Source organism: Pavona decussata, unplaced genomic scaffold, assembly GCF_977016875.1.
Source record: "Pavona decussata unplaced genomic scaffold, jaPavDecu1.1 SCAFFOLD_156, whole genome shotgun sequence".
NCBI lineage: Eukaryota > Metazoa > Cnidaria > Anthozoa > Scleractinia > Agariciidae > Pavona > Pavona decussata.
The window spans coordinates 817,810-830,478 of record NW_028145568.1 but is presented as its reverse complement, the minus strand read 5'-3'; the positions used below and the strand labels follow the sequence as shown (position 1 = coordinate 830,478).

At 37.9% G+C, this 12,669-nt stretch overlaps 1 long non-coding RNA gene and 1 pseudogene across 1 annotated transcript; one reads left to right on the top strand and one right to left on the bottom strand.

The window, feature by feature from the left end:
* The first annotated feature begins 4,861 nt into the window (after positions 1–4,861).
* Positions 4,862–5,542, top strand: LOC146465147 (uncharacterized; annotated as a pseudogene).
* Positions 5,543–9,895: 4,353 nt separating this feature from the next.
* Positions 9,896–12,244, bottom strand: LOC146465146 (uncharacterized). Its single transcript, XR_014868307.1, has 2 exons — positions 10,845–12,244; positions 9,896–10,601 (listed from the first exon to the last, which is right to left on the bottom strand). It is a non-coding gene; the product is annotated as an uncharacterized LOC146465146 (long non-coding RNA).
* Between the last annotated feature and the right edge of the window lie 425 nt (positions 12,245–12,669).

Sequence of the window (12,669 nt, the reverse complement as noted above, 5' to 3'; positions counted from 1 at the left end):
GGAAGAGTCATTGTCCTGCAACTGCTGAGTTGTGGACTGGCACTGGTAAATCAAGTCAGCGAAAAATAAACAGAAATCTATGCACCAGAACAGGATAATGTTATCCACAGGTCAGTTCTGAAAGGAGTTGCCACTTGACAAATGGGCTAAGAGTGCTCTTATTGACTAGCAAATGTGCTGGTACAAGCTCGTTGGACAATGGAAGAAATGGTGGCTAGCTGTTCTCTTGTAAACAAGTTCACTTGTCTATGTCTGATTAGACTTGTACCCCTTGAACAACTCTCCAACAGGTAACCTGCCCTCCAAAATGGATTTTTGGTCTCTGAGACATGTGGTAAAATACAAAAACTAGAAACTTTATTAACACTACCTGAAGAGGGCTTTTTAGTGACAAATTATATGTATTACAACTAATGACCACATTAAAGCTATAACAATTTTAAAATCACAATAAGAATACAAGAATAAAAATTTAGGTATGAACAATTATAAAAAATCTAGAGAATAAAATTGGCAACAAAGTAAACAATAGCTATATTGAATGAATTAAGAACTTGAGAGGAAGACAACAAGTAGCTTGGCTCTTAATTTACGTTTAAACGTGTGAAGGGTGTTGCAGAGCTTAAGGGATTTGGTGACTGATGCTTCCACACTGCAGTATTTTGCCATCTGCGCATGTCTGAGATATGTAGCTTTTATAGCAAGGTAGTGTAGTGAAGCCCTTGACACCCAAGAGGGCCACTATTTTCTTGCTAAATATTGGTTCCATAACATAAACAGTTTTCATAGAAACAATGTATACACTTTAAAAGACACTGCACAGTTTCTGAGATCGCCAGCTCCTTCCAGTTGGACTCCACTTTGGGGAGAAGATTTGGTTGGCCAAAGAATAAAGTGTTGGGTGTTAACACAGGCAGTTTAATATCCTCCTCGATGTAGCTGAGTGGGTGATTGTTCAGTGTTATCTTGATGTCCAGAATTAGGTCTTGGAGCTCTTACCACTGAAGATTACCGTTGCTAATTGTCTTGTGTAAGCACTGTTTGACCAATGAATCTAGTCTTGATTTTCCCTTCCCACCACAGTGCTTGGCTTAAGTTGAACTGCCACCTTATACTATGTCTAGCCAGCCAGTTGTGTACTCTGTCATCTCTCTCTTCCTGCCTCGACCACTTTGCCGCACCAACAAATGTACCACCTTTACCTGAGTAGATCTTTGCTGGTTGGCCTCGCCTTGCTACCAGGGGCTTTAAGCTTCCAACAAATTCCTCAGTTGTGAGGTCTGGCAACAGTCCCTTGGTGAGACTGCATGCAAACGGTACAAAGTATGCTTTTTTTCTCTCTGTCTTCTGATATGGTACTTGATCGGTCAAGCCTAATTGATGGCATTGACTTGGAAATTATCTTGAACTCTACTGCTGTAGCCAAAGGGTGTGTGGTCTTATGGTTCTCAGCATGGGTTTGCCAGGTAAACCGAGCACAAAATGGGCAGTAGCATCTGTTAAAGGTGAATCTTGAGAATTTGTACACTTTGGGAGTGCTGTTCACGACGAGGGCTCACCACAGGAATCGCTGAAACCGTCTGTCTTCTGGTAATAGAATCAACTGATGCTGCATTCGGCTTACGTCAACCACTAATACTTCCAACTCCTTACAAAATCTCACGAGAATATCGAAAATGTTACTTTGCAGCTTCTTTTCTGCTAATGCTTCAGTATCCAGTCTTTTCTTGTTGAATTTTACAGATGTGTGAAAATAATACGGACTGTAGTTGTTTCTCTCTGGCTGTACCACAGGAAAATGGGGTAGGAACCACTCGCTTTCTGGTTCTGATTCAGAGCTGGGTACTCGTTGGCTATATCCTTGGTGTGGGTATTGGTCAATGACACCTTGGTATGTGTGTGCAAGATGGTCATTCTGGTGCATTTTTCTTCTCCACCAGCTGAAGTTCTTTTTCCACGACTTGTTGATTGTTGAGAAGGCCTGGCCTATCTTGTTTCCAGGGTACGGCAACCTTGTACCGTTGTATGTCAACGGTTTGGTTACTTTCTTCATTTCTAAAGTTGTGGACACAACTGTTAATAAACTGTTAGTCAATCTCCAATTTGAGCGCTACGATGACGCGTCAACAACACAGCCCCCCTTCTAAAATTATTAAAATAAAAGATGTCCTTTTATTCATTAAAGGCAAGAGTGGCAAGATCACTTGGCAAACAAAAATGACCAGTGCTCTTCAAAGTAAATACAATTCCACAAAAGTAATTGTCTCAAAATGATGGACAGAAATTCGCAGTAACTCTAGCTCGAAACTGGGAGCTTACAACGAGTCACAGACTGACTCAAGCTGAACAACATTGTTGACTTTGTAAAATAATTGTCTTCTGGGGGTCGAGGGGGAAATAATCTAAGAAAAAAAGTCGAGAGATTGCCAGGAAATATACTAGTTAACATGAAAAACAGATGGGTCTTGTGTTGCAAGAAAGGTCATGTGCTGCATACATAAAAGAAGCAAGTAAAAGGGTAACCAATAAGGTTTATAAAATGTTCACGTTTGTCATGACTTTAACCTTGGAGAAGGCTAAAGGGTAAACGAGTGAGCCAAGGGTAGAGAAGTAGGCAAACCTGTCCACAGCACAGAAAGAGTTCAGGAATATCCACACCCAATTTAACACTCGAAGCTTGGACTGTATATCCTACTTTATTCCAGACAATAATCCGCTTTCACTCACTCCATACTTTCATTCGATCTAATCTCAACAGAGCCGTTTCAATACACTCTTTTGGTATTTAAAGCTGTAAGGTATGTACTTTTTGCATATTATAAACACGACATTCCGGAACGTCATATTCCTGTCTCCTAACTACACACCGCGCACATTACATTTAAAAGCAATTAACTTGTCATTGCCGGATGCATTCTTGATCTCTTTTAAAAACTAAAACTGCATGCAATCAAAGTTCGTATAATATTTACATTCAATGCTAATTCTAGGGGAAGGCACGTTATGTTGCATTACGTAACGCAACATGTTTGTCAACAGAAATACACCTCAGTCCTAAAATTACAGTGTAAAATACACCCTTACATTAGCTTGTAACAAGCTGGTGTGATGATTGGGGCATCCCAAAATGTGAGGTATCATGCGTATTGCAGAGGAAACAGCTAATGTTTAATACACTCTTGACTGTTTTTTTTTTCCAAAATGGAAGCAGAAACGCTAACCCAATTGACCTGCATATTTGGATGGAGCTGTACAATTTATTACCTTATCCACGTGCTCTTCAAACTTTGTGGTATCTTCCTCTAGACTATGTGAAAAGTTGTCTTTCTTCAATATGTTTCCATTGGCTAAACTTCACTTCCCAGCACAGGCGATTATTCCTCTAAACATAAGGGCCATATTCTGGTGGCATTGACAGAGGCATGTATTGTAGGAGGTAAATGACATTGACAGGATGTGCTGTGGTCACCAAAAGAATTTGATAGCAATCTCCCATCCAGATTTTCTTTTTAGAGTTCAAACAATCGATCCCAGAGTCCTGCGTTCCACTCCTGCCTGAAATCCAGTGTCGTTTCTGGGCCGTTACTGGTGATAACAACAACAATCTTTATTTGTATACTCTTGTCTTATGTGAAGTTCATTGCAAAATATTAGAAATAAAATTGGAGTACTGGCTGCCTGGAATAACCATAGGTGCTTGTGGAGCCTGGCAGCCAGTTGACATCAGAATTAAATGAAAATAAATTACAGGTCAGCAAGACAGTACAAATTCACACATAGACACGAGAACAGAGATAGTAATAAAATAGATATAACGGCAAGAAATTACTACGCTATTAGGAAAGTCTGAAATAGTTGTTATATATGAATATAAAATATTAATATAAGAAAAGCACACAATATTACAATATTATACACATATTATAGAAACTATAGAAGAAAAAAATAGTAGAAAGGTGACAGAATTTAACAAAAGACTAATTTACCAGTTAATTAGCTCCTCTGGGGACACATCTGTTTTGAAACCACTCGCCTCAAGCTTTTGCTTGAACACTTCTGCAAGCTATTCCCACGTGTAGTCCTGAAAGCAGAAAATAGATTGTATCCTGCTCTTAAATCCAGCATTTAACTTGACTTGAGAAAGTCCTCCATTTGTGCTGGGTAGCCTGCAAAGATCATGAGCAGATTTCCCCTATGCATCTCTTCCATCAACGTGTCCAAATCTCTTTCCCAAGGTCTCTTTCGGAATTTATTTTGAGTCTATACCCCTTCTCTATGAACAACGCCCCATCTTTAGCTCGCTCAATAAACTTTTTTGTTTGTACTGCTCTCTCACTCAGCTATCTATCAATGAGATCTGGCCGCTGTACTTCAGTGAGCTTTGATTTTATGTGATCCCAACATCTCTGAGAATACCTTTAAAGTAAAGTAAAGGACTGCTTTCAATACGTGGTCTAACGTGCTGATCGATTTCAAATTGGCAGCAATGCCCTCTTAATTTTTGTTAATTGACAAGGTTCTTCCCCTGTGGCATCCACCCATTACAAATGCTAATAAGGCATTGAAAGTAAAACAGGCATTCTTCCATTCCTGCTTTCTTGACCAGTAGATTAGAGACAAGCGGGGAGATGCTGCTGGACTGTTTGGGTGGATTATAAGCTGGTCGCATGTTGTCTGGAATGACAGCTGATCCAGTTTGTGTGAGTTCAAACACGATGGTCAGTTGCTAAGGGTTTCCCTCCAGCAACTCAGGTGCTTACTGGCGCAAAAATTGTCAGTGACAGTTGGTGGCAGTAACAAAGTCCTACTTAAAAATGCCGGCAAGTGGAAATATTACAGAGAGTGCAAAGAAATCGAGTTTAAGGCTTTTTGGCATGGAAAATGACACGGAAAGAGGTGCCCGCTTTTGGAACAACAATTCTGTTGAGATGGAATTTTCAGTTGAAAGGGACTGGATGAAAAGTGTGCGTTTCGCCGAAAGCAAGCCTAAGTACGGGATGAGGAATCTTGACCCCATTCTGGAAGAGCTTACGGGCAACAAGCTCGAGCTTGTAAGTCCTTTATTGGATGGATACATCAGAGAAATAGGGGATTCGATTTACGTGAAGCTTGGAAGGTCAAGAATGATTGGTCTCATGGCACTCGTCATGTTGTTTATGCTGTTCCAAATTTTTAAGCATCTCTGGGTTTTAGTTCAAGGCTATGGGGGAAGCGCTGAAACCTCAAAAAATGTTGAGAAAATAACCTTAATGGTTACACGGCCTGACACTGTGGAGAAAATATGGTCGCCAGACAGATTTACATGAGAAAATTTTCTGAAGAAGCGACACTTTGAGAAAATTTCGGAGGAAGGATGAATAATTCAAACATTTTGTGGTAAATCGGTCGTTGTTGTCACGCAAGCAATGCCAATTGTTATGCAGTTTTCTATGAAACAACAGAGGATGATACCCACATTTTACGTGCAGCGCTATGACCGCAATGGTTTTGCGAAGGATTCGAATTTACAGAAACTCGTGAATTTGAATACAATGTAACTTGAAAGGAAACCGAGCAACAACAGGAGTGATAAATTTATGTTTGAGTATTTGACCTTGAACATTTGAAGTTCATCTCACATGTTAACAATAACAACAGCATTGGGCATGATTCAATGATTTATTTCAAATGAAAAAATTTTCATAAATGTAAAAGATTTTGATTACAGAATAACTTGAATATCAAGTCCAACAATAGTGTGGTATGCAATCAATAACCTTGCATTACTACAAATTTTAAGGCAAAAATCGAATACATGTAGAAATCTGCCTCTTTTTGCAACAAGAAGATATACCATTAAGGTAAAAATTTATTTAGACTAAAACATGTATGTGATAATGTAGTAGAGGTCTTTCAATCCCATAATGAAGCCATATGTAAATTAGCTTACAAATGGTATCTAATGCACATCTGGAGCGGCTGACTGTGTTTCTTTGTGGAAATGTTGTAAGTAACTTCGATTGGGTACGTACGTACGCATGTAAAACAGTTTTTGATAAGAAGGATTGGTTACTTTCTGTTACGATTTGACGTAAGGCACACATATCAAAGACATGCAGTTTTGATTGCATGTTATTTAACCTTTTGTTACAGTTACTGTTTTTATATTTTGCATAACGAGATATCATTTGTACACCTTGAAACAGATCTATTTTAATGGTCTTCTCTACGTCAATGTCTGTTTTGGTGTACAATTTATCTACAACTGCAAAAGTATGAGATGTTTTTCAGTAAGTTTTGGGCCAGTACTTACTGACAAATATTTTTCTCCATTATAAGTGCAAACACGAGCATTTGTTAGCTTGTAGAATTTGTTGTTTTCTATCTGATCGATAGACTTCTCCCATGCTGTTAATCTGATGGCATAAGTAGAATCCCCAATTTAACATTTCAATTTACACACTTCTCTACCATTGTAAGTTTAATTCTTTTTGGTTGTGATGTCACATGAACTTTTCCTACTGTAGAAATAGTATCAAAATCGGGTACATTATTAATATCAATGATTTTCATTATGAGCTCTGTTCTTTTTGTATTCAAAAGCACATTTTTCAAAATTTTCAACCTTTGTTCTTCTGGAAATAATATGGAAAACGAGTTTGCTTTTAAATTATTTTCTTTTACAGAGTAATTTGTCAATTTGATTGGCTTCTGCACCTCTTGTTTTTGTGAAATATCACGCAAGAAATATGGTGTATAACAAAGGCCTTGTAGAAAATCATTTTCGGTTTGAATATTGAATTTGAAATATTGAGTGTCATTGGCTTTACTTAATAACATCGATTCATATCCAAAACGTAGACGAACACAAGATGAAATATGATTACTGTATCCCGAAATATTTCAAACATCCAAACGTTCATACAGAATAAATCGCATGAAGTAAAAAAGAAGAAACAACCTGTATATAAATTGGAAAAAGAACTGAAGTATGTGAAAGTTATCAGTACTTAAGAAGAAAAAAAAAAAACGAGCAAAACAAAATAGACCGTCAAGTTCTCTTGCGTGAGAGGTGGCACAGGTTGTTCCTTCTTAGGCGCAAGACCAAATTTTATGACCTTGATTCCGTCTTGTGGTAGTGATGGGTGGTGAAAAGGTATGCACTCTGGAAAGGAACTCATCCAAAGTCAAGCACGAAATAAAACAGATTGTGGTACAAAAATGTGTCTGTTAAATTTGTTAAAATAATCTGATAAGTGTGATGCAAGGACATCGTAGTTGACTTGTGTTGACTTGTGTTGTGAAGAAAACGAGGCAGGTATGAGTACTGTTCATGCTGAAGAGCGTAATCATGTCAGAGTGAGCAATAGAATAATGGAAAGCAATAGTCCTGGTCCTCAAGGAAATAATTACATAATGAAAAAATCAGTTCTTGGTGGCCGTCCTCTGTCCAATCGTAGTAAAGTGTATTATCCAATATATCCAGCAACAGCTTCAATTGTGTAATATCGTCTTCTGACGAAAAACAAATTTTTGGAACTGTATGTCGGTGACCGCACAATGGACACCAACGTTCAGATTGAAGATGGACATCTAAGTAGGCGCTAATGGATATCAGCTGCGAGACGAACTTCTTGGTGAAAATACTGATACTCATGCCCAACTGGTGTGTTGTTAGCTCCAGTGGCAGGTTAATCATGACGTCTGTTGTAAATCATAGATAAAGTTAAACCAAAACAACTAAATATATTGAGACTCAGGGCAAAGCCTGTAATGTGCGGATGTAAAAAAGATAATCTTACTTAGCAGCAGCAATTCAGTAACTTTAATACTTTGAGATAGTTTAAGTTACTGATATCAAAATCCGGATTTGGATTTTCCCAAAGACAAACACCCTTAGTTGTCCAACAGCTATACCTTTCTCATCCACTTCCATGAACTTAACAGCGTTGGGTCTTTTGTTTTCCTTATTTTTTCCATAACAAATGAATCTGCAGCATATATCTTAAGACCCTGTTGGAAAGGGTATTTGTTACGACTAAAAAAATACACACCTAATTTGTTTCAAAGCTTACTAAAGTGAATATTGACTATACATTTTTAGCTGCCAAGTCCACATGAAATGGGAATATTGCTTTTCTATAGTATTTGTTATGTTAGATTTAACAATTATTTTATGAGCGGACGCTCGATATGAGATGCTAGGTTGCCAACAAGCTATCAAACTTAGATTAATACAAATAATTGTAGGAGCTAAGAGATCAAAGCAAAATTATTACTCTTGTACCTTTTGTCTCAATCGTATATCCTTCCAAAGTTCTGTATGCCTTTTTTTACTTCTTTTTCTTGGGGAATCTCAAATCGACCAACCCCTTTCCAGTTTACAATAACATTTGACATAACTACAAAATGTTTTTCTACATGCTCTTCTTTCAACTCTTCTTTGCTTCAACACATAAAAACCATCAGCCCGTCGCTCTAGAAATTGCAACGGCATTGTGGTTTCATTCTCTCGCACCAGGCGACCAAAATACTTTAGATCTCTTCCATAACTAACAGCAACTTCCATTGTCATAACAGGAGGTCATTGTCACAAATCCATGTGGGATTATCCACGAAGAAATTATAAACAATATACTGTCATATTTAAGGGGTTCAAATTTGGAACAACCTTCCAACAGCTATTAAAAGCGCCAATTCAATTCACACTTTAAGAAAAAAATTATCTAATATAAATAATGCAGCATAAATATTGTAGTAGGGGCTCTCTCCATTAAGCCCACAATGGTTTCTTGAGAGTTCCTGCTCCACAGGGAATAATTGCCATAGATTTTATCCTTGTCATCATACAAAATATCTTTATGTAGATGCCAGCGTGGACTTTTAATTACTAGCTACCATTTGTTTACCAGAAGACAACCCTGAACAGAAGTGAGATATCCAAGCTGGGGTAATTTGGCCACGAGAGTGGCTGTTTATTGTCTAAAAGAACTTCAGTGACAAATTAATCATCTAAATTGAGGTATCATTAGCGCAGGTGGGCGTGAAAACAGGCCCAGTCATAAGTAAAAGAAAAAGGACAGTGCTGAAGGCGGAATGATTGATAATGGAGGCGGGAAATTTTCTGAAGTGTACTCCTCAAAGGATACAAAGTAATGAGGACAAACATATCTCCTGCACTCTCTTTGTACAACAGAGATAAGACCACGGAGTTTGAGGTTATTAACGTGATTATTGATGAACAGATATGTTCCGAATTCCGGCCTTCAGAACAGCCACATGTTAATTAAGGTAAGGCATATTATAAACACAAGCCTCTAGATAAATGTCGTTATGGAGGTATTCATAATGTCGTGGTTTTATGGGCAAATAAACATTAATAATGACTGTTTTTTTTTCTACAGTATAGTTTTAAGTTAGGTTTCTCCCAGTGAATAATGATGGGCGAAACATTTACAGCTCCAAATAGTTAGTTTGCTCGTTTTCCGCTTTTAACGAGCCCCGGTCCTTTTATTCCTCACTCTGCAACTGAACAAAATAGATGTTTTTGAACAGTTACAGTGGGATCTTGATTTCTCGAACCTTCAGTTTCCCAAACCTTGTTTCCCTTGGATTTGCTTCTCTCAAGCTCTTAAATTTCAATTTCACTCCTAATTTCCCGAAACCCCTGTTAACTCGAACCAATTTTGGCTCGGGTGGGACAAATTGACCCTCCATAACTTGAACCTGCAAAAAATTTCATCACCACTTAGTGCGGATGTCAGTTACATTCAAACCTTTAAACAAATTGGCACTTGCGGATAAGCTGTTTCTCACATTTGAATCACATAACAAGCAAGCCACAAATCTGTTATTAATCTGAAAGGTACAATGACTGCTTTGGATTACAGAACAAAAATTCCTTAATTATTTGTTATTTCTTAAGTTGTTGTCGCAATACATCAATAAATTTTGTTGTCTCCTTGAAATGAAGAGTACCTGGCAATTGCATGCCTTTGCCATCCCCAAGGTTAACAGCTTTGCCTTTCATTATAGCAGTACATGAACCTTTTATCGGCCCTCAAAAAGTGAAAGACTGCCTTTGCAAAGTGTCCAGTTCTACCCTTCTTTAAATGTCCAACAATTTCCTCAGCAAGCATTACGCAAACTGCATATTTGTCCACCGCATGTTTTGGTTCCGGAAGGGCTTTAAGCGCTTGTTCCATTGTAGGTGTCCAGATTTCTTTGTATTCATGATATCCTTTGATGTATGAGGTCATTTCGAATGAAAACAATGAATTGGTTCTTTCATGATCAGAGTAGCTATCCCAGTGCTGTCAGTACTGTCGCTTGCTTGTGAACTGATAAAGGGAACAGCAAACTTGCCTTCCGGTTGACTACAGTGTTTACTTTGACACTTTAACGAAAGTTGACCTTTGTTCTAATTTGTCATAACTTCCTCCCTTTAGGTTCTTTGTCTTGGGCTTTTTTTCCTTTGTGACATCACTATTATAAGACGGAACTTACTCAAAAAGTCCAGAATTTGTTCCTTGGAACACAGGCACCAAATGCAAAAGTACTTGGCTTTGGCAACTGAAAGGCCTAGCAAAATAGCCAGGAATTTCCAGCCACTGCACACTAACCTGGTAAATGGGAACAGTAAGAATTCCAGTATCAGTTTTGTTAGGACTCTTCATGTATGCATATATAACAACAATAACACTGTTATAAGCGGTGATAGGTACAACCTTGCAATCTACTGGCGGCTATTGTTAATTAATACATTATTCTGCTGCCTGTTGCCACTCCCTACCGCTGTGGAACATTTTGAGAATTAAGGCCAGATGACATGGTTATTGCAAGGCAAATATGTAATAGATACTTACCACTCAATGTTAAAATGGCAGCCATCAAACTCTAGGCCCCTTCTTTCAAGGTCTCTCATTTCTCGAAACACATATTTCATACACGATGTCAGTTCTTCATGTCCTTCTTTTCCTAAAACAAAACATCACAAAACTTAGTAATTAAAAACAGTTATCATAGACAGGTACAACTGTAGGCAACATTTATAGTTGTGCTAAAAAGAAAACAATCTCTTTGACAGTTGTGGGTATATGGTCTCTACATTATATATTCCACAGATAAATATGCACAAAATGCTTTACACATGTATATATGCACTGTCAAGAATATTTGGCACACTGCAAGAAAAAAAAGCAGGACAGTAATGAGTCAAATTCTCCACTTATGCCTGAAAGATATGAAATGTGAAAATTTGCCATTGTACAGGCATGTTGTGTACTGGTGGTCATGTTTATGGACTGCTTCCTTTAGAACAGAAAACACAGCCATGACTGTTCTTATCTTCGTTTTTTGGCCATCACCAGCGAAATGTAAACGTATACTGGGCTGATCTTCCCCTGCAAACATATCCTGAAATTTCTTTGTCCCTAAAAGATATTCTAGGATATGGTTGATTTTCCTCTGACAACCATCTCCTTTCACAGGCTGGAACCTAATAGTAAAAATTCAATATTTAGCAGAATGTTGTAAAATTCTAGTAATAAGCACTGGGCTTATATACATTTCTGCAAGTACATGTGGATAGAAACTCGGGCCAAGAGCATGAACTAGACCAAAAAGAGCTAAACTAAATGCGCAGTGTTTATTAACATGACATGGGTTACCCAAAACAATTTTCTCGGCCGGATCAAACACTCGGAAATCAGTTTGGTTTCTAAATTATTTTGCACCATTTAATAAATATTATCACTAAAATATTATTACGTGTTTGACGAAAAAAGTGGTCAACATGTAAGCAATATGTGAAATCTGTTTCCACAAACACGCTTACCTTTCAATTCCAGCGCCGGGCGCCCTAAATGGATTTCCACAGCATCAGCTAAAACTGTCTGACCAGAGCACGCTCTTTACGACTAATTAGTTGGTTAGATTGGTTGATTGGTGGGTTAGATTGGTGAATTGGTTGATTAGAATGTTCTTGAATCAAGTTGATGAGACAGAGATAATCCGTCCACATGTCAAACTCCATTTTAAAGTAATTTGGATGAAATCGTGTTGGTAATATGAGACTGTCGAAACTGTTTGCGCTGCAACGCTTACACTGTGTTAACACTGTTGTAACCGACAGTTTCACAACACCCTCTCGGCTTCCAAATTAAAACAGAACGCAAACCAGCGAAAGTAGAAATAAATTAAAGTCTTATCGCAGCTCTCTACGACTGTTATTGTTTCAGGTATTGTAGATTTATCATTGCAGTACAATTTCGTAGTATAAAACCTATAACAGTTTCTTATCATCAGTTTCTTTTTTGTGAAAAAACATTAATCTCCTTCACAGATGCTCCAATCAAGTAACTAGATAAAGACCAGATAAATGGTAGCGGCTCTGTTTATAAAAGGTAAACTTTCAACACAAGAGAGTGTTAATTTGTCAGGAAAATAATCAAGAATCCGATTTGCTGTAAGTGTATGGAGAATCTCTAGCAAATTGGTGCGATACCTGTGACCAGCAAATTACGCAAAGGGACCTCCAAGAAGAAATTAAAATGGAAAGGGTTTGTAGCCCAACAGATCCTTTGGTATGAAAGAAAAATCTACCACAATGGTAACTCTTGAATACACACAGGATGTGGCACAATGGCCAACTTTTTTTGGCAGCACTAAAAGCCGGAATCCAGAATTGGA